The sequence below is a fragment of the Hirundo rustica genome, chromosome 13, assembly GCF_015227805.2.
Source record: "Hirundo rustica isolate bHirRus1 chromosome 13, bHirRus1.pri.v3, whole genome shotgun sequence".
In the NCBI taxonomy this organism is placed as follows: Eukaryota; Metazoa; Chordata; class Aves; order Passeriformes; family Hirundinidae; genus Hirundo; species Hirundo rustica.
Genome location: NC_053462.1, coordinates 5,647,705 through 5,667,093, shown reverse-complemented (window position 1 = coordinate 5,667,093; position 19,389 = coordinate 5,647,705).

The window sequence follows — 19,389 nt, the reverse complement described above, 5'->3', positions numbered from 1 at the left end:
TAATCGGGCATTTTGGACACAAAACATTGTACTCCTTTAGAAGAAAAAGTCAATTATTCAGTGCATCAAGTCCAAGGACACTCCTATAGTGTATACTCACAAATTTTAAGTTAATATACCTCAGCAAACTGATAACCAATGTGCCCTTCTCATTTGCACTAATTCTTCCTTCCTTTTCTGAAGAGATGCAGCTTGACAACACCTATGTATATCCCTCACTATAGCAAGGTTGTGAATCATTGAGGTTGGATTGGCAAGTGTGAAAGTAAAACATAATCTATAGCTTCCTTTAGAAATCCATTTCATTATTAATGTGATAGGTTAACTGACATTTTAATTTTTAAATTCACTACTGTGCAGAATTTATTACTCTGCATAGGATACTGATGACAAGTGGTGATATCAACAAAATAAAAACCCTAAATTTAATTTAATTTAAAAATTGTTTTTTAAATTAAACTCTGAGAAATGTATTCAGTCACATCGTCTGTATCTCATTTTTGGATAGTGCCTTATGAACCCAAAACCATGTAACTTTGGGCTTGCTCTAGTGAAGTAATGGAAGAACTTCCCCTCCGAAGTTGTAGAGACTGAGAGGGCTGATTCAGAGGATGCTGTCTAACGTATCTGAAGTACCAGTATCCTCTATCAGAATCTTTTATCTACCGAGATAATGTGGTGTTAATTAGTAGAATTTCTGAGACAGAAACAATTTGAAGAGGGGAAAAAAAAAAAAATTTACTACCTCTATGGATGTTCAAAAGCGGAGGGAATTTTGAGAATTCAAGAGCCCTTCCTTTCAAAGGCTACCTAGAGGATGTGTCAGGTAGGTTTGCTGCTCCTCTGCCCTCTGCAGATGACCCTGGTCTCTCTGTGCTCCCCGGCTCCTGGTTCGGATGGCTCATGGCTGGAACAGCAGCTGCTTTGTACCATCCCTCTCCCCAGAGGATCCTCTCTGGTGTGTGATGTCGTGCAGAGCACAAGGAGCTCTACCTGAGTTGATCACAGGAGCGCGAGAATCTCACTGCTATGGCCAAGAAGCCGTAGCATTGTAAACTGGGACAATATTGCTTCAAATAACACAAATCCCATGGTCCTTGCTCCAGATGATGTCACACAGGGGCTTGTTGTATCTGCAAACAACCACAAGGTGACAGGCAATGCTGCCAAACAATTCCGTGAAGTCTCGCTGGCCAACTGGAGGTTCACATACACAATAGAATTCCTGCATTATGATATGGTCAGTAGTCAACTTTAATGTTAATTGATAAATACTTGAAATTTTGGAAACAGAAGAAGCCTGGCAGGAGGAGAGAGTGGTTGCAACTTAAGATCGCAAGAACAGAAAATATTCTAAAACTCGTTGGACTAAAAGCTTGGCAAAATATTTTTGTTTGCTCACAACGGATAAACTACCCTTTAGAAAAGTGCAGGTAAGGCCACACAAGCAAGGCCATGGATGCTTTATCAGCTGGAAGCAATAGAAATAGAAAAAATATACTAAGAAACAGGAGGAGGAGGCAGAAAGTATTCATAGCTTTTCTATACAGGGAATTTATGTTGACAGAAAGTATGAAAACAAGACCAAGAAGTTCACATTTGCATAAGGAAGCTTATGTAATGTGTGATCCTCAGTGAATGATTATCAGTGGCAGAACACCTCCACTGGGATTGCAGTAATCTCCACTGTTAAACCTGGCTCAGGAAATGGATGCTACATGGTTTATTTTGCTTGGAAATGGCATAAAAATCTGGACATGCAGAAATGTTGTTATTCTTTGTAGTTATGTATTTACCTTCACAAAAAAAGGTCTTATTCTGTAACTGTGTTTTGTTGTTGTTTGTTTGTTTGTTTTTTCCCTTTGCATATAGGTTTACTCTCTCTCTCTATATATATATATAAAAACATGCTTTCTAAATGTGTAATTCCATTGCATATTAAAGCTAATATTTTATGGAAGAACCAGAAGTGGAGAGCATTTGTACTGTGGTTTGGGTATTGCCTCAGAGGAACACAAAATCAAAGTGTACCAAGGATGCTTTATTTTATGTCCTGTACCAGCTTGTATAGATTATTTCAGTTTGATCAGCTGTATTCTAGAATGAATTATTTTTTGCAAAGGGATATCTTTGAAGATCAGTTACAGAATTAAAAAGTAACAGTAACTAAGCAATTCTCAGTCTCATCATTACGGTTCAGAAGCTGTTAACAGTTGTAAAGGGCTAATTAGTGTAATGTAATCCTCTTAGGAGGCTGCAGGCATTGAGCTAGATTTCTTTATAATTTGTATGTAGGCCTTCTTTATTCCATTGGAATTACAATAATCACAGACAGCAGTATGTATTTGCATTATAGCCATCCACATTATGTTTATTTTGCATACTGAATACTGCACAATAAATGCAGAAGTAGTATTTTTTATTTTCTATTTAAATATAAAAATGTTTGGAAGAACAGCCAAGTCTTGGTTTTACAACTGTGCAAAATCTACCAGAAGAGAAAACGAAAACAGGAGTAAGTGGCTTTCTGAAATCCCAAGCAATGAGCGAGAGAAAATACTGGAAGAGCTGGATGTGAACAAAGTGCTGTCATATTTGGTTTACAAGAGAGTCTTTTCCTTGGAGGAATACAAAGACATTTGGTCCCAGGAGAGCTACAAGAAGAGAACTGAATATTTTCTAGATAAACTCTATTTAAAAGGCCCAGGTGCTTTCTCTGCCTTTTGTTCCATTTTGGAGGAGGTCTCTCCTAACTTGCTGACATGCTTTCTCCTTGGCTATGAAGGTAAGGTCACTGCTCTGAAATACTTAAGTGTATATTGGTAATGTCTTGCAATCCTTTGACACTAATAGTTATTTGCTATAATTAGTGTTTACTTTCTCTCTTGCACTAACCAGAGATAGTATTTGCTGCCTTTATGGATTTTTGTTATAATAGAGAAAATAATCAGGAGAAGAATAATTAAATATATTTTATTGTTAGAATATTTAAACTGATAAAATGCTGAATACTCAAATTGCTGCTACTAATAAATAAAAGTCAGGATAGGGAAAATGATTTCTAAGTATTACTGATAACGCTTAGATAAGAAATGTAACACTGATAATTTACGTTCCTTCCCCTTTCTGAAATATTTAAAAATATATTGAGAAGTTCTGTAGGCATAATACCCGAGTATGTGATCCCTTTCACATTTTCCTTGTAAGTCACATTATTTATTGTATCTATCTGTAAATAACTGCATGAAAAAGGATTGTATTACTAAATATCAACCATAGAACTGAAGTTAATTGAAAGGTTATTTGGACATCGGGCACTAACCGTATTTATTTGCGGAAAAAGATTTTGCTAGATATTAGCGAAGATAATGCGAAAAACGTGTAGAGTGCTTGCAATTATATCTTACTGACCTATTTTTATTTTTTGTGTCTGTTATATTCTAAATTTCAGTCTATCAAGTCAGTTAGAGTTTTTCTCAGCAATGACTGCAGGGTTGTGCTCAAAGGCTATATAGACAATGTCCTTTTAGAATGTAATTAAAATAGTCACATCTTTCACCGATCTATTCAGTAGCCGGTTTAAGCACATTAAAATTACAACTATTTATAAATAAAAGAAGTAAGTCTGAGTCCTGTAAAAATATTAATAAACTAAATACGAAAATTTGAAATAGAAACCAATTTTGACCTTTAAAATAACTAGATTGTGCCCTCTCTTGACAACCTGATTACTTTTAAAATTGACAGTTGGAGTTCTAATTACATGAGAAGGCAACAGACATTTTACCCTAATTTAATTATGAAAAGATGCCCATTTAATGTAACTTTTCAAGATCAATTTACAGCAAGGTTTTATGGCAGTAACAAGAAAATCAAAGGAAGCTCACAAATGTTGTTGGGGAATTTAATACATGTACAAGGTACTTCACAGACAACCATGTTATAAAATGGCTTCCTAGGCCCTCTTTATGCTATTATGTTTTTAAAAAAACAAGCATATAAATACAATTGACTGTAAATACATTATAAAGTCAGGTCTTTTGGAATGCACTCTTTGGAATGAAGTTTGGGCTTCCTCTGAATTAAGTGAAGAGACTGCACGGTGAGATTTTTATTCTATGCCACCTAAACAGCTCGTGCAGGGGCCTGTTAAAGAACAGATTTCAATCTTCCAGTGGCTACAAGGTTTGGGGATAGTACTGCTCTAAAGGTGGATGGCCTAACAGAGGGGTGCAAGTCAAGGACTCTGTCTCCCTGACAACATCACAGGAGATACAGAGAAAAAGGAGAAAGCAAATGCTGCACATTTCTGAAAGAGTAAAGGATACAGTTGGAACAGCGTCCCCAATCCATTCTGTCTGTCTTTGCCTTGTGCAGGCAGAAAAATGCCTCAGGCTGCCTTAGCTCAGCCACTATTACACTCTTCCATCCTTCCCCTCCCCCAGCAGCGCTTATCAAATGTGCAAAGCTAGTTTTAGAATCTGTTTTTGCTAGTAATAATTGACTGGATAACAGGCAAAGAAAAGCGCGTGCTATATATTCACATTAATTCATGCAAATAATCTGTTTAAATTCACGCACGCATATGTTGGAGATTTAATTAATGTGCATTATGTGTTACGGCACTGTGGATTTTTATAGATTGATTTTGATGAACCACGTTACAAGGCGCACAGAAAGATATGATGAAAAAGAACATTGTTCATTATTTCCATTACAATAATTTTCTTCTCCACCCTCTAAAAGCTGACTGATAGAGCAAAGGAATCAAAAGGAAGGAATGCAGTCTAGATGCAGGATGAGAAGCTGCCCTGCCTGTGCTATGTGGCACCAACACCCAGCTACCAGAGCAGTGCCATCCTGCCCACTGTACTTGTTAAAGACACTCTTTATGACAGGCTGACTGAGCACACAGAATAGAATCAATCCCTGTTATTGATCAGCTGCCTGTACAGTGGGGGCCAATCTCTCTTCTCAGGGCCTGCCCCTGTTGGCAGATAGGGTTATTTTAATGTGTTTCCATTGTCTGCATGCCCTACAGAAAGAACCATTTGACAGGTGCTGGAAATGTGGCATGACTCCAAGAGGTCACTCAGGCTCTGGACTAGTGTAGATCACCGCAAAAACTGTGAAGTGTGCTAGTGAAATGTGGCCTCTGAAGGATGTACTGTTGTCTGCATGTCATTGTTTTAACACCACTTTGAAGTTTTTCACCTCATTATTTAAAAGAATTCCCCTCACAGTAACTTAAGGGGTGTTACAGCACCACTGATGCCTCAAAATTAGTGACTTGATTCCTTTACTTACAATTGTCACTATAATAGAAAACAAAGCCCCTAGTGACTTCATGGGGACAAATGGTTACTACTTGCCTGTACAAAACGATAGAAAGTCAGTTTTTCATTGGCCAGACAGAATCTTAAATGGAATAAGACTTTTTATTATTTCCAAATTTCTATAAATCATCTGATCTCTATATCTCAGGTCTATTGGAAATGTGAATAGGGAAACAACTTTATATAAAAAAAAGGTCAAAAGAGATTGTGTTTACCTGAACCAGCCACTTATCCAAATGTAACATCACTGACTGAATTAACATCAAACTGAAGATGTTATTTTGAATTATGCATCAGCTGTTAGAGAAATTTCTTTATTGTTATCCAGACCGTATGCATTTTCCAAAACTGAGAGCTGCAGCAGAGATGGAGCTTCATGAAACCTGTCAGATGAGTGACCAAGAAGGAAGCCTTTCTGCTGAGGAGCAACTGAACCAATCGTTCAACAAATACAGGTTAAAATTATCACTGTCACGATGCCTTTAATAATCACAACATTTCCCACTTCTTAGCTTCTGTATAAGTGAAGTACCACTGAAGCTTTCAAGGCTTTAATTGCATTTGATTTTACCTGGCATTTGTAAAGTACAATTCTGCTTTGTATAAGAAACATTTTTGGATGCTGTTGAACCCTGGGGATCAACCCTGGTCTTTGCTACAGGTATTCAGTAGTGATGTAATGCATTAATGACACTGCTAGTTTTCAGTTTTCAGACCACAGGTACTGGTCCTATGAAAATCTTACAGATAACATAAAGAAAATAATTAATTTTTTTACCTCAGACTTTATGTTTTCTCCTCCAACAGCAGTTTCTATTCTCCTGTTGACTGAGAACTAAAATGTTGAAGCTGGTAAATCTCAGTAGCATTAATAGTACATATAGATGTTTCTTTCCCATGTATTAAAAAGAGAGAAGGCTGTCAAATAAATTATCAGGATAAGTAATATCCAAACTGTGAAAATCAAATACTATTTTTGTAGTTGTATAAAACAAGCCATCTATTTTCACAGTGAGCAGCAAGAGATTTTTGCATGTAGCTTTTCCAATTTCATATAAATGGATTATGATTGTGTGATACATGCTTTATAGTGCATGTAATTAATTAATGTTTGAAGTCTGATTTATGGATTTCCCACTGTTGTAATAATTTTAGAATGGCTGAGCTCCTTTGGAGAATACACCTTCCTGAATCTATTGGAATTGTGTTTCACAGCTCTTAAATAAGTTGAGTTTCAACATTAGCTCACTTGGTTAGAATATGGTGCTGATAACCCAGCCAAGGTTGTGGGTTCAATCCCTGTATGTGACTGCCTGAAGTCACTTAAGAGTTGGACTTGATGATCCTTGTGGGTCCCTTTCACTTGCGGATATACTGTCATCTGTCATTTGAAAATTAACATTTTGCAGTGGGAAACATAAGTTATATGTGTGGCAAAACTTCACTGCTAAGTAGAAGTTCTGTTGTAAAGGTGACAGTCTCTGCCTTGCTTTACATAACAAAAAATAATATCTATAAATCATGTAAATAGCATTTATTCAGGAAGAAGTGCAGAGTTAAGCCACAGCACCAGATTTTTATGATTTATTTGGAGAGTCTTGTATTGGCATCCGACACCTCTAAGTATCATTCCTAATTTAGGTAGCAGACTGTTTATGTAATTTTTGCATGTGTTTTGTGTTCCTTCAGAAACTTAATAACAATAACAATAATAAAAAAGCATCAATAAAGGCAGCATTTGGCAGTTAATACTGAACCCCAGTGCTTGTGTCCAATAAAGCCCTGTTCAATGGGGCCACTAGATGGTAGTGCACCACAGTACAATTCCTTGGCTCCTTATTTGAAATTCAAACTGTGAATGATTGTTTAGAATTGCAACAATAACATTTGCCGGGTTTTCCTTGACACAACACACACACACACACACAAACACAAGCAGAGGATACACATTGGATGTTTAGAAGCATATCTTGGTTTGATTTGCCAGCATCAGAAATTATGTTTCTTATCAACCCATAGAAATGTAACTTTGATTTTTCAAAGGCATAGTTGCATTTCAAAGGTATTCCTTTCCTTCACTGAATGTGGCAAACAAAATTCAGAGACTGTGTTCCCCCAAGAGGAATAAATGGCACCCAAACACAAACAAGTGAAGAGTATGAGCCCAAATTCAGAGACAGGATAATTTTCAAACTTCAGGAATTTGGAATTCCTTGCTGATTTGGAGACCTTAATATCTACATCCCATATATAATCAGCAAAATTAAGTGCACTATAGTGGTAAATCAAGCCTGTGAAGTCCAAACCAAATTAAAAAGCCATAGCTATTCAAATATTTAGGTATTATTTGTCTGGCTATACTCATTCACTTCCAAGAGATTAATATACTATTCCTTTTTTTGCATATGTTTATAAAAACAAATTGTATTACTACGGATTTTCTACTCATCTTCTACAGTTTCCCTGCTGAACTGCTGTATTGGGTCCTGACTACTGGGTCACAAGGCTGTATATTGTTAAATGTCCTTTGCTCTAAAACACTTCTTCCATGGCCCAGAACATTCCTTTAGCAAAGGCTATTAGTGTCCTACCTTCTGTGTGAAGTTAGACTTCTGAAGTTCATTCCTTCTTATGCGTGTCTGATCACATGAAAAGGGGTATGTAGCACAGGGGTCAAATCACATGAGAAAGAACGAAAGTCTGGACTGCATGTAGAATAAGTCCCTTTTGAGAAGATCTCAGTTAATGCAGAATCTCGATGGAAATCACACAGTCCTCCACCACTGGGAAATGGCAAATACTCCCCTCACTCCCTGCCCAGCATGTCAGGCACAGAGGAAGGCACAGGTCAGGTTGATCAGCTCTTGCTGGTGTGCAGATCCCAGTGCAAGGGGCAGAGCACAGCACAGGACTGCAGATCCTTCTTACACAGGAAATCCCAGACAAAGGACAGTGCAGCACCCCAGCACCTTTACACACCCATGCTGAACGCCACATTGCCCAGCACCAAGGCTTCAACCACGTCAGCACAGGGACAGCACAGAGAGAAGTCACCAGTAGAATTCTGAGGGGCATTGATTTTTCCTAACAAACTCAAAAATTGATTGGAAGATGATCTTAGCAGTGAAGTGGAAAAAGCTGCTGAGGATATACACTTACTCTATGTAGGTTGTGTGAGAACTGAGCACAGAACTGTAAATGGGCCTTAAGATTAAGTAACTGGTTAATAAAATGGCAGAGGAAATTTAGTGTAGATAAATGTGAAATTATATATGTGGGGTAGTGTTCTGGCTTTATGAATAAAGTGAACTCTGAGTTGCCTGTTCCCACTCAAAGTGAAAGTTTCGGATTGGGACAGACGTTTTCATAAAAATGTCAACTCAGTGCATAGCACAAGTCCAAAAATACAAATGTTTTTTAGGAAAGTGGAAAAGAACAAAACAAGAAATATAATTATGCCAGTCTGTAATGCCACAATTTGCTCACACCTGGAGTACTGTGTGCTGTTGTGGTGCTTGCATCTACTCATATTTTTCTACTTCTACTGATTACTTAGAGAAGTAGTTAGTCCTCAAAGAGGTTTTAGGATGTACTTGGAGTACAGAGCTCCTTAATGAATGGTCATGTTTTTCTGCACATCTGAATAATTTGGAGGGGCATTGGAAATAGAAAAAAAACCCTGCTCTCCTAATGAAATTTATGTGGGATGAATCTGTAAGAGAAAATTCTCATGGATCATGCACCTTCTCATGGATGGTGTTCTGCAAGAAAGGATGCATTGAGCCAATGCAATCAAGGATCAAGAAAAACAGCCATTTCTTGCCAGCAAATACTGAGACAAAACCTTGACTGGCTTCCTCCAAACACCTGCTACTTGGCATGCCCAGGTCACTGCCAGTATTCCTGCTTTGAGGATGCCATCACTAATTTTGCATGCATTTTCAGAGCAAATGTGTTTTGCAAAGTGGTGTGTAATAGTGCAGGAAACATACAGTGGAAAGGTTTTATTCAGATTATGCTTGATCACAAAGGTTTATTGAGGTTCAAGAGATTAGATTTTGATGAGCCAAGGGACTGCACTCCTTTGTGCCTTTATCACCTGGAATTTTTATGATATGCGTCAACAATACAAATCAGCCGTGACAATACGTAACAGTTGTCACCATTGGCTCGTGGCTTTTGGCATCACAGCAGTCATGTCAAGGTCAATTCGTCCAGCAGCATTGGCTAATTAGACAGGAAGCTGCTTATCTCAGTTTGGAACCTGGAACAGATAAACCATGGCTACAGGCAGCAGTAGAAAGAAGTGTAAAAGAGAAGTGAAGGAGAAGAGAAAAGGAAATAAAGAGCTGACAACAAGTTTTTTCCAAGTATTATGGATATTTCCACTTTAGAAATACCATTTTAAGGACTTTCCAGTCTCTTATTGTAATTTCTTGCAACTGTTGGCACATTAGCAGCTATCAGACCCTGTAGTCAATTGTACTTTAAGTATAGAATGTCATGATAAGGACCAGACTCTTCCTTTAGTAGCCTGCTCAGCTCAAGGTAATCTACATTTCCTCTATATGAACTGTCACTTCAGTAAATTGCTCCCCTTGGTACACAAAATGTAAAATATGAGAAGTGCTATGGTATTATACATAACTAAATGCCTCTTGTGACTGAAATAGCAGTTGCTTATGTAAGTACACTCTTATAGAATTTATTTTTTTTTTCCACAAAGGATACCAACAAAGATACCAACTGTGGCAACCATTACCATAGCAATGCATTATGTATGCTTCCTCACACAATATCCTATGTCTCAAAATATCCAGACCCCATTTATCTATTCTCCCTGAATTTTGCTTTCGACAAAACCTGGAAGAAAGCTTTGGGCCTTGAAAACATTTTTTGTGATCTTTGAATTTCCCTAATTTTTGGCTTTTACATTTAATTACTGCAGTCTCTAACTTATTTTTGGCTATTCTTGGCAAGGAATGCCCAAAAGATTGTTCTTAGCATCAGAAAACATCATAGTGCAGCGGTATTCCAGCTAAATCCCACACTCTGGGAGCTGTGATGGGGCAGCTTTGAGTAAAAGATCGTAACACAGTGACTACATCTTAGTAAATCTTCATGGAAGCCTTCTGTCTTAAGACTTGGGTATACTTAGGAAGATCACCTCTGTAATATTAATAACACATTCTTTGCTACTGTCCAGCCCCAACAGCACTGCATCATAAAATTGCCATAAAAACATTTCTTCTGTGAGTGCTGTTGGCATATGCTCTGCTTGCTTACTAAGGAAAAAAAGAATTAAACTATATTTAATGATGTAATTTTGACTTTTTTCATAGCAATACTTCCATAAAGACATACTTAGACTGTAAGCACTCTAAGTCCAGAATAAATCTCTGTCAGTGTCACCACAGAACTCCAGGCACTGAAGTCCTGAAGTAACAATATCACCAAGAAACAGACACTCAGTTTATGAGGGGGGGGAAAAAAAATCATTGTTGCTTTTGGTATGATTTCCAATATATGTGTTTAGTACAGTGTTTGGGGAAAATTGTGTGGTATACAGCGTGAATAATCTTGCAAAGGTCAGCAGAAAGTTTTTAGAGTTCCTGCAGTGAGAGTATATGTAGCTGGTTGCTGTGCAAGCTAATGATTTCTCAAGAGGTAGAGAACTATATGCATAATCACTTAAAGCAGCATTTCAATTAATCAAATTACTTTTCTTTTTCCATGTCTTTTAAGACTGAGCTGGGAATAAAGCAAAGCATTAAACTGAGAACACTTTTATACAAGTATATTGACCCCGATGGCCATTCTTCACTATGTTTTTAAACCTAAGTGGAATGTTGAGCAAACATCCACAAAACTGCAGTACAGGCACTGAATCTTCAGCATGTTTCATAATGCCAGAAGAAAACTGATAAATAGAAGGGATAATAATCATTTGTAACCAATGTTCAATTTCATGAGGCATTTAATGATTTTTTGACACAGCTATACATTAGTCTATATTGGCAATGCAATGTTTGTACAGAAATGGCCCAAATAAATTTTCATTAGTACATCAAAAAGATTATTATCTTCTACTTACATTTTTTATGGTGTATGTGTCACAGCCAAAGAAATGATCTTAAATGTTTAGATTCAAGATCGATTCTTTCCACAACAGAGTTGCATCATAGCTTGGTTTCACTGGTGTACATTGAAGAAGATTTTACCTCCTGTTTAACCTCATTTATTGACCTAAGTAAACACTTGAGAAAAAGTCCTAGGGTAATAACATACAAGTTTTAGGTTTTTATTATGGAGTTTAGCATCAAAATAGTGCTTGTATTTTAAAAGTCTTACTTTACTGGAGCAGTAACCATGATGGTTTTATTCACTGGTTTGCATGTTCATTTACAGACACAGTTATAAATGAGATGAATGGAATTGCCTGCAAGTTAATTTGGCCTATTATCTTTATTTCTAAATTTATAGGCACCACAGCAGGAAAAAATAAAAGTACTTGCCAGTAATACAGAAAGTTTAGGAAGAACTGATGATTGGTGGACTAGAGCAGCCAAAGTATTGTGATGCAGAAAGAATCTATTGTGTAATACTGTTCACTGTTCATTATAATCTCTCCTGGAAAAGAAGAAAAAAGAATCTGTAAGAACAAAATTAAAACTACTAGGCAAAATATATTATTAGTTTAACAAGCAAAGAGATATTTTTTATCTGAGCCTGAAAAGGGCACTGTTTGATTTAGACTAGAGATTAGGTTAATGCAAAAGGTAGGTAATAGAGGCGATGAACCAAAAAATTAGAATTTTTTTTTCTTTTTATTCTGTTACAAGGCAAAATGAAGTCTGAAAGAACAGAACAATTAACTATTATCTTAGCAAAATCATAAGTAATCTGTAGAATTAATTGCCACCATATATGATCAAAACCATTAATTTAGTTGATTGAGAACTGGATTTTATTTTTGCACAAGTAACAGGCACCTCTATAATCTTGCTAACAGTAAATTCCATCCCCCTAACCATATTGTAAATGCACATCTATCAGAAGAGTGTTTAGAAGAAACACCTACAAACAATTTGCTCTTATTAAAGTTCAAAGCTAAGGCAGCTGTGCTAAAACAGGTAGTACACCCCACAAATCCTACAGGGTTGATGCAGGAAAATAAAATCTGTGCTACTCTGCAACGTCTGCACTGTTCTATAAGATGATTAAAACCAAAAATGCAGATTAAAATGACAGCATATGAATGACCATAGCCAACACCATATTTGCCAACATAACCCTGCAGCATTATCTGAAGAATTTCCGAATTCATCGAATCCTTGTCTACTGCCTTCTATCAAGATTTATGTTCCACTGTGCCAACTACTCCCATGGCTTTAGTAAGACACAATCAATCAGCTGTTCCAGGAACCATTTGGTCCTTTATGTGCACCGGGTCTTATCTCTTGCTTTCCTCTCAAGGCTACTTTCTCAACTCTAAAATAAAGGAGTAAAGTAAAAATACTGATTGGAAGTTTCTGTATGTTTCTTAAATTTATAATGTCCCTAGAAACCAATTATGTGATTTTGTATAGAAAATACAAACACTTTGACTTTTCACCAGATTATATTTCAAAATAATACAGTAAGGTTTAAATTAGTTACTTAATATTAAAAATTAAACACTTTTTGTCCTAGCATTACTGAATAGGATTATTTTTTATGATTTAAATACCACAGAATATCTTAAATATGTTTTCTGATAGATCTGGGGCAGCAAAGCCCTTCTGGACATTTATCTCTGAAATTACATTGAGAGGAATAAACAGCTGTCGGGAATATAAATGCTAACTCATCAGAATGCTGACTCAGTGCTGTAGAAATCAAAATATGTTCATCTGTTGCAGAGGTAACATGTCATATACCAACTAGTCATGTTTTGTCTTGGCCAACTCTAAAACCAGTTGAACAAAAATGCTGGAACAAGGGAGTGGAAATCAAATTATAAATGGGAATAATTTTAGGGTCCTTGTAAAGATCTGCCATATGACTGTAAAAATAGAATCATAGAATAGTTTGGATTGGAAGGGACCTTTTAAAGGTCATCAAGTCCAAACCTCACTGCAGATCAGGTTGCTCCAAGCCCCATCCTGCCTGACCTTGACTGTTTCCAGGGACAAGGCATCTACCACCTCACTTGGAAACCTGTGCCAGTGTTTCCTCACCCTCACTGTAAAAAATTCCTTTTTCTATGTAATCTAAATTGACTTTTCTTCAGTTTAAAACCATTTCCCTTCATCCTATTACAACAGGCCTTGCTAAAATGCTTGTCCCCATCTAATAACCCCAAAAGTAATGATCACAGTCAGGGTTTGCTTGTTGGTCACCTTCAGTGGCAAAACCCCCTACTCTCCTAGGATTGAAGAGATAATTCAGGAGACAGGGATTGTCTCTTGAATTATCATGTGATTTAAGGTTCACTTCTGCTTTCTCTGCAAGCAATAGAATTTCTTTGTTTTGTTGAAGCAGGATTTAGCAAAGAAAGACCTGAATCCTCTGCAATGCCATATTAATGCTTAATGTCCCATTAGAGACCTTGGTCCAATTTTGACACTAAGTATGAGCTGAATGCTAGTGACTTTTTGTACTAAGATTTATTAAGGGTGGAAATCAGGAGAAAATTATTGTATTTTACTAAATATACTGATGATCTACCAACAGATGTGAGAACGTTGGAGGGTTTTTTTCCAAGTTTTTGCTCAAGTTTTTTTTCAGGTTCTGTTCAATAAATTCTATTAGGAAAACAACTTCTATCTAGGCATTATTTCATGATTTTTATCCAGACTAAATTTGTCTTTGATATTTTGGGTCATCTCTCTTGACTTCAGTTGAAGCTCTCTGTACTCTGTGGTGAAGATTTTAGCTCAGTCTGGAGTTTTATCTAAGCAAGTAATGACCGGGACCAGTATGCTTTTCTGGTGGAACAAATTACTTTACATTTAATGCATTTCTTGCTTCATAGTTCAAAATTATATATACATGTCAATGAATATCTATATATTCCTAAAACCATTTCTACAGTAGCTGATACTCCCTTTTGTATTTCTTCAGTGATCTGCATCTGGCACGCTTCTGCCAGATATCAAGGTTGATGTAGGGCATCAACCTATATCTTACAGAAGGATGAGCACCTAGTTCTCCAGATATACACTCTGCCATTGGTCCTGCAGCAATGCTGCAAAGGAAGAATTTGCTTTTCAAAAGTATGACCCTGGGCATTACTCAGCAATGATGGCTGTCAAAGGGAAAGAGCAAAACACAGCAAAAAAAATTCTTCTGAAATATGACATTAAAGCTGAAAAGTCTTCCCATTGAAAAACCCCACTCCACTGCAAAAAGAGAAATCTAAAAGCAGAAAATCTTAAGCGCTTCATGCAATGAAATATTTCTAAAGATAAAAGATGACAGAATATAGCTTTAGTACTTAAAGAAGTCAAAATATCCATAAAGACACGCTGCAGCACAAAAGTATGGACTTCCATTTTTAATTTTGTAACCTCAAGCTTAATTCCTTTCTTTCTTTCAACTCTTCAAGCAATCAGAATTTCTCAAGTCAGAATCTTTCCAGGCAGCTGAATATCTCTGCTGGGCTCCCTGATCCTGTGACATCTTTGTCATGCCCAAGTTATCGTGCAGTTTCACAAGGGAGCCCCAGGTTCTGCAAAACCCAATCCAGAGGCATTGTTTTATTGCCCTAGGTAAAGTAGTCTTGTTTCATAAACTGAGTGAAATTTTCTCTGTACTGGCATGTTAGGCCTTCTGGTTCCAAATCACCCAGCTGTTACTAATCTGTTATGTATCTAGTATCTCTTCATGCTGTATGATCTATGAGCAGCCAACGTGTCTGCATATTTTTATACATGCTTAATAACCTGTAACATTATAAAATACACATGCAGATATTATAGAACGAGACTGCAGCTTGGACCTACTTAAAACAGTGTCCCTACTTTTGGTTTGAGAAATTACTTAGTCAAGGTATTCAGTTCCTGGACATATTTTGTTAAAAATCTGTAAAGCAGCTTCTGGTTACTTTAAAATAATTACCATAAATTTCAATTTTTACTCGTCCTTAATATATTTAATCTCCTCATTAAAAACAAAACAAACAAAAACACAAAACAAAACCAACCAAACAACCCCCCCTCCCTTCATATAATTTTCTTTTCTATTTTTTTTTTTTTTGCTATAATCTTACATGAGAATGTTAAAATGAACTTTTTCTTATTACATTCATAGGTACAATATCTCTGATCTTGCCTCCTAAATTTCCTGACTTATGAAAGATTTGCTGGTTTCAAAGACGGTTATCTCACCCAGACTTTCACATCTGGCACCAGTATCAGCACAGATAGAAATAATCTGAAGCAATTTAACCTCGCATTCTAATTCCAGCTTCTGTTAACAGCCTTTCTTCAGCTGTTCTACTTCCAAATTAGCTTAGGATTTCTTATGTCATGGTAGTTCTAATCCTTCTAGTTAGGGGCATGTTATCTAGTGGCCCCAGGACTAGATTTGCACCTTATCTGCAAATATTCTTGCTGCAGAATTCAGAAAAAAATGGTAGATTTCTGTTTATTTTATATTAGCAACTTCATTTTCATTGCTGCTGTAAATACAGATCTGATAATGGTTTATTTCTGAAATAGATGTTTAGGGTTGAGCAGTCCTGCAAAATATAACTTCATTTATGTAGAATACAGCTTCTGATCCCGTAGTTTAGCTTTTTTGTTTGTATTTGACAGTAAACTTTGGATTTGCTACCAATCTCAGTGAGACAAGTGCTCTTCTCGGAGCACTGCCTGAGTTACACAATTCTCTTCCATCTTTCCTCTTGACTTTCTATTGCTTCTTTAATTTACCTCTGGCAGTCATGAAACTATAGGAGTTTCATAAATTTTCCAGGTTTCCTCAACCTTCTGTTGTGAACTTTCTGTTCTGAATTTCACATTCTCTATATCAAGTTTATTCTCTATCCCTTTGGCAATCTGGTCTCTCCTGGGAACACACACCTTAGGAAATTTTTCCCTGCACAAGAGCAGTTAATGACTACCCAATCTCAGCTCTTGCACTTCTATTTGGGACTCTGGAGTATGCAGCAATGAAGCCTGATTAAGCACGGTTGGAACTATGTGATACTTCTGTACAATAAAAATACAGATCAAACATCATTATTTGGGATCAGCTCCTCAAATAAATCTGTTGCCTTAGAGCTTTCCTTCTTTAAAAGCAATTTTTTCTTTAAATCAAATGAGTCTTTCAAATAGGAAACGGGGTTGATACTCACTAAGGTCTGACTCTAATCTTTTTGTGATAGCTGTCTTTAAATCCAGCAAACAAAACTCTGTTTTAAATCAATGTAAACTCTCTGAGTAATAGGAGTGCCAGTGCCGCAGGATAATAAAAACCTGGCGCAGAGACATTGCTGTCATAGAGAAATGTTTGGTTGTTGCATTAACTAATAACAATGGATGAATTAATCAGTTTGCTTTTCTTCGTTGCCAACCTGGTAGACTGTGATTAAGTTCCCTACTGCTAGCCATGTTGAGAGGTTTATTTTTGTCATATTTTCTTATTGTCTACTTTTCTTTTGCCAATACAATAAACTATTCTTAGGTCTCCATAGACATGTCCCTGTAAGTGTTACACTTGTTACAAAGAACTGTGTCAGAACAGCCACAGGCCCCCTTGGGAGGCATTTGATCATTCTTTTTATCTAGATCACTTAAAATCTTTAAAGACCAGCTGTACCTGGGTATTAATGCTCTTTCAGAACCATATGTTTCCCTTCTGCACAAAACCCATGTAAGGGGGACACTTACATAAAAATCTTGCTGCAAATTATTGCTACTTGCTCCTTCTGTAGGGGATAAAGGATAAGGGACAAGCAGGAACACATGATTTTAATCAAGCCATGAAGGACATAAGAAAGCCTATAGGGCATTTAAACATAGCTAGACTTTTTCCCTCCCTTCCTCAAACCCTCCCCCAAAGTAATGGTAACACTGCCTGCAAATAACCCCTGTCTATTCAGCTAAGAAGAAATGCAGATAGTACTTTTAGAACCAGGCACAGGTTTTTCGCTTGATGCGTTTCTCAGTTACAGAATTCAGCACGTTATGTTACTGTTGCTGCTATCTGTTGCTACAGGGAGCATACAGACATATGATGGCTGCCTGATAAAGAAACATTAGATTACACATTTAGCCCACTCCGCAGAAGTTTGGAACATAATTTACATATGGCTTTGGCCCACTGGTTTCTCCTACTTTTCACAAGCAAATATGCCATCGTTATTAGTAGAGACACAGCAAAATAAAGGCAATATGCAGCAGGCAGGCACGAGAAGATGATTTAAGTTCAATTTTAAAGTTGTCTGATTTCCTGGATTTGTTCATCCCTTTAGTATCATTCTCCTATTCTTCATGTGAATTTCCTTAAAACCTTACAAAGTTATTACTAAAACATATGTGAGAGGATATGTGCTCCTTCTACAAACAAATGCAAAAAAAGGAAGTCTTTACAAACCACATACAGAGTTCAGTGATATGGTTCCATTAATTATTCAGAAGATTACATAAAACTGGCATGTGCAAATCAGGTGAGGGTTCTTCTCTTTTCTCTGGGTTGACAAGGGGAAGTAAGAATAATTATATGTACCACAGTAACCAGCAGTGCCTGGTAAATACAGAGAAATTATAGAATGAAGAATTATACCTGGGGAGGGGTGAGTTTGCTTCTTCCAGTTGTTGGCTGTACGTCAAATGCACAGCACAATTTATGAGTAACTTCAGCACTGCTGCTGCTGCAAAAAATGGAAGATGGCATTGTCACTTTTTGTAGGTGATACAAGATGAATTTGTTCTTTGTAAAACACTTGCAACAGACTGCAAAGAAAAAATTAGCTTATGATATTGGAGAGGGAAACATCAGAAAAGAAAGCATTATCACAAGCTATCAATAAACTCCATGAAAATGTCTCAAGATATCTCAACATTGGGCCTGCAGAAGAAGTTAAAATGAAATCTATAGTGCTTTTATTTGGGTTGTTTCCTTACTACTCTCCTTCTATTCAGTGCGAGCCAGAAAACATGTGAAGAGCCAGAATGTCTCTTCAAGGTCTCTCGACTGAAGATAGCAGAAAATAATCTTCTCTTGTACCGTCTAGTGAAGGCCAATTGAATTCAAAGGGCACGTAGCTGGTTGCTAGATGAAAGCATGCTAATGACATTTGGAGAAACACAAATTGAGACAGGAGGTGATAAGATTATGTACTGTAGGTTAGAAGAGGATGTGGAGTCATTTTAAAATAATGCTATATACCAGGGCAGAAATGTTTGTCACTGGTGTGTGTTAAGTGTGTGAACAGATAAACATTATTTACATTGTCATACAGTAGTATGACAATACCTTTGTAAGGAAGAAGCAGGGTCAGTTATTTTGGAGTTCTTTACACTGTAAAAGACCTATGGAAAAGAAAATGGAAAATGCAATTTCAATCTAAAGATTATATAAAGATTCAGACATCATTTGTAGCCAACTCCCCCAGAAATTCATCACTCCTGAGGTTGGAACTATTCACCATTATACTCCTTTGGAGACGCTCATATAAGAGATGACAGAAATGCAAATAAGATTCTATGGATTAAATTTAGTTTTATCTTAACATATTCACTTAGAATCTTAGCTATGACCTTGAATTTGGTTGTATTTGTAATGCAGTTCACCAGAGAGAAGCTGAGCTTCAACAGCATCAGATTTGTCGTGAGATGTCAGATGTCTGCATCAAGTAGGATGACAAGTAGCTGAGAAATGACATTGGTGCTACCCTAATCTTTAATCCATCAAAAGAATAAAATTCCTTGCAACCAGAACAGCATCAAGATACTTATGTAAAACTTTTTTTCTTTGCTGCTGGACAACTCTATTACACTGCTATGCTGACTAATTTTTCTTAGTGTGTTTTCTAGCCATTAGAAATTTTTCAGATTTGAGTTGT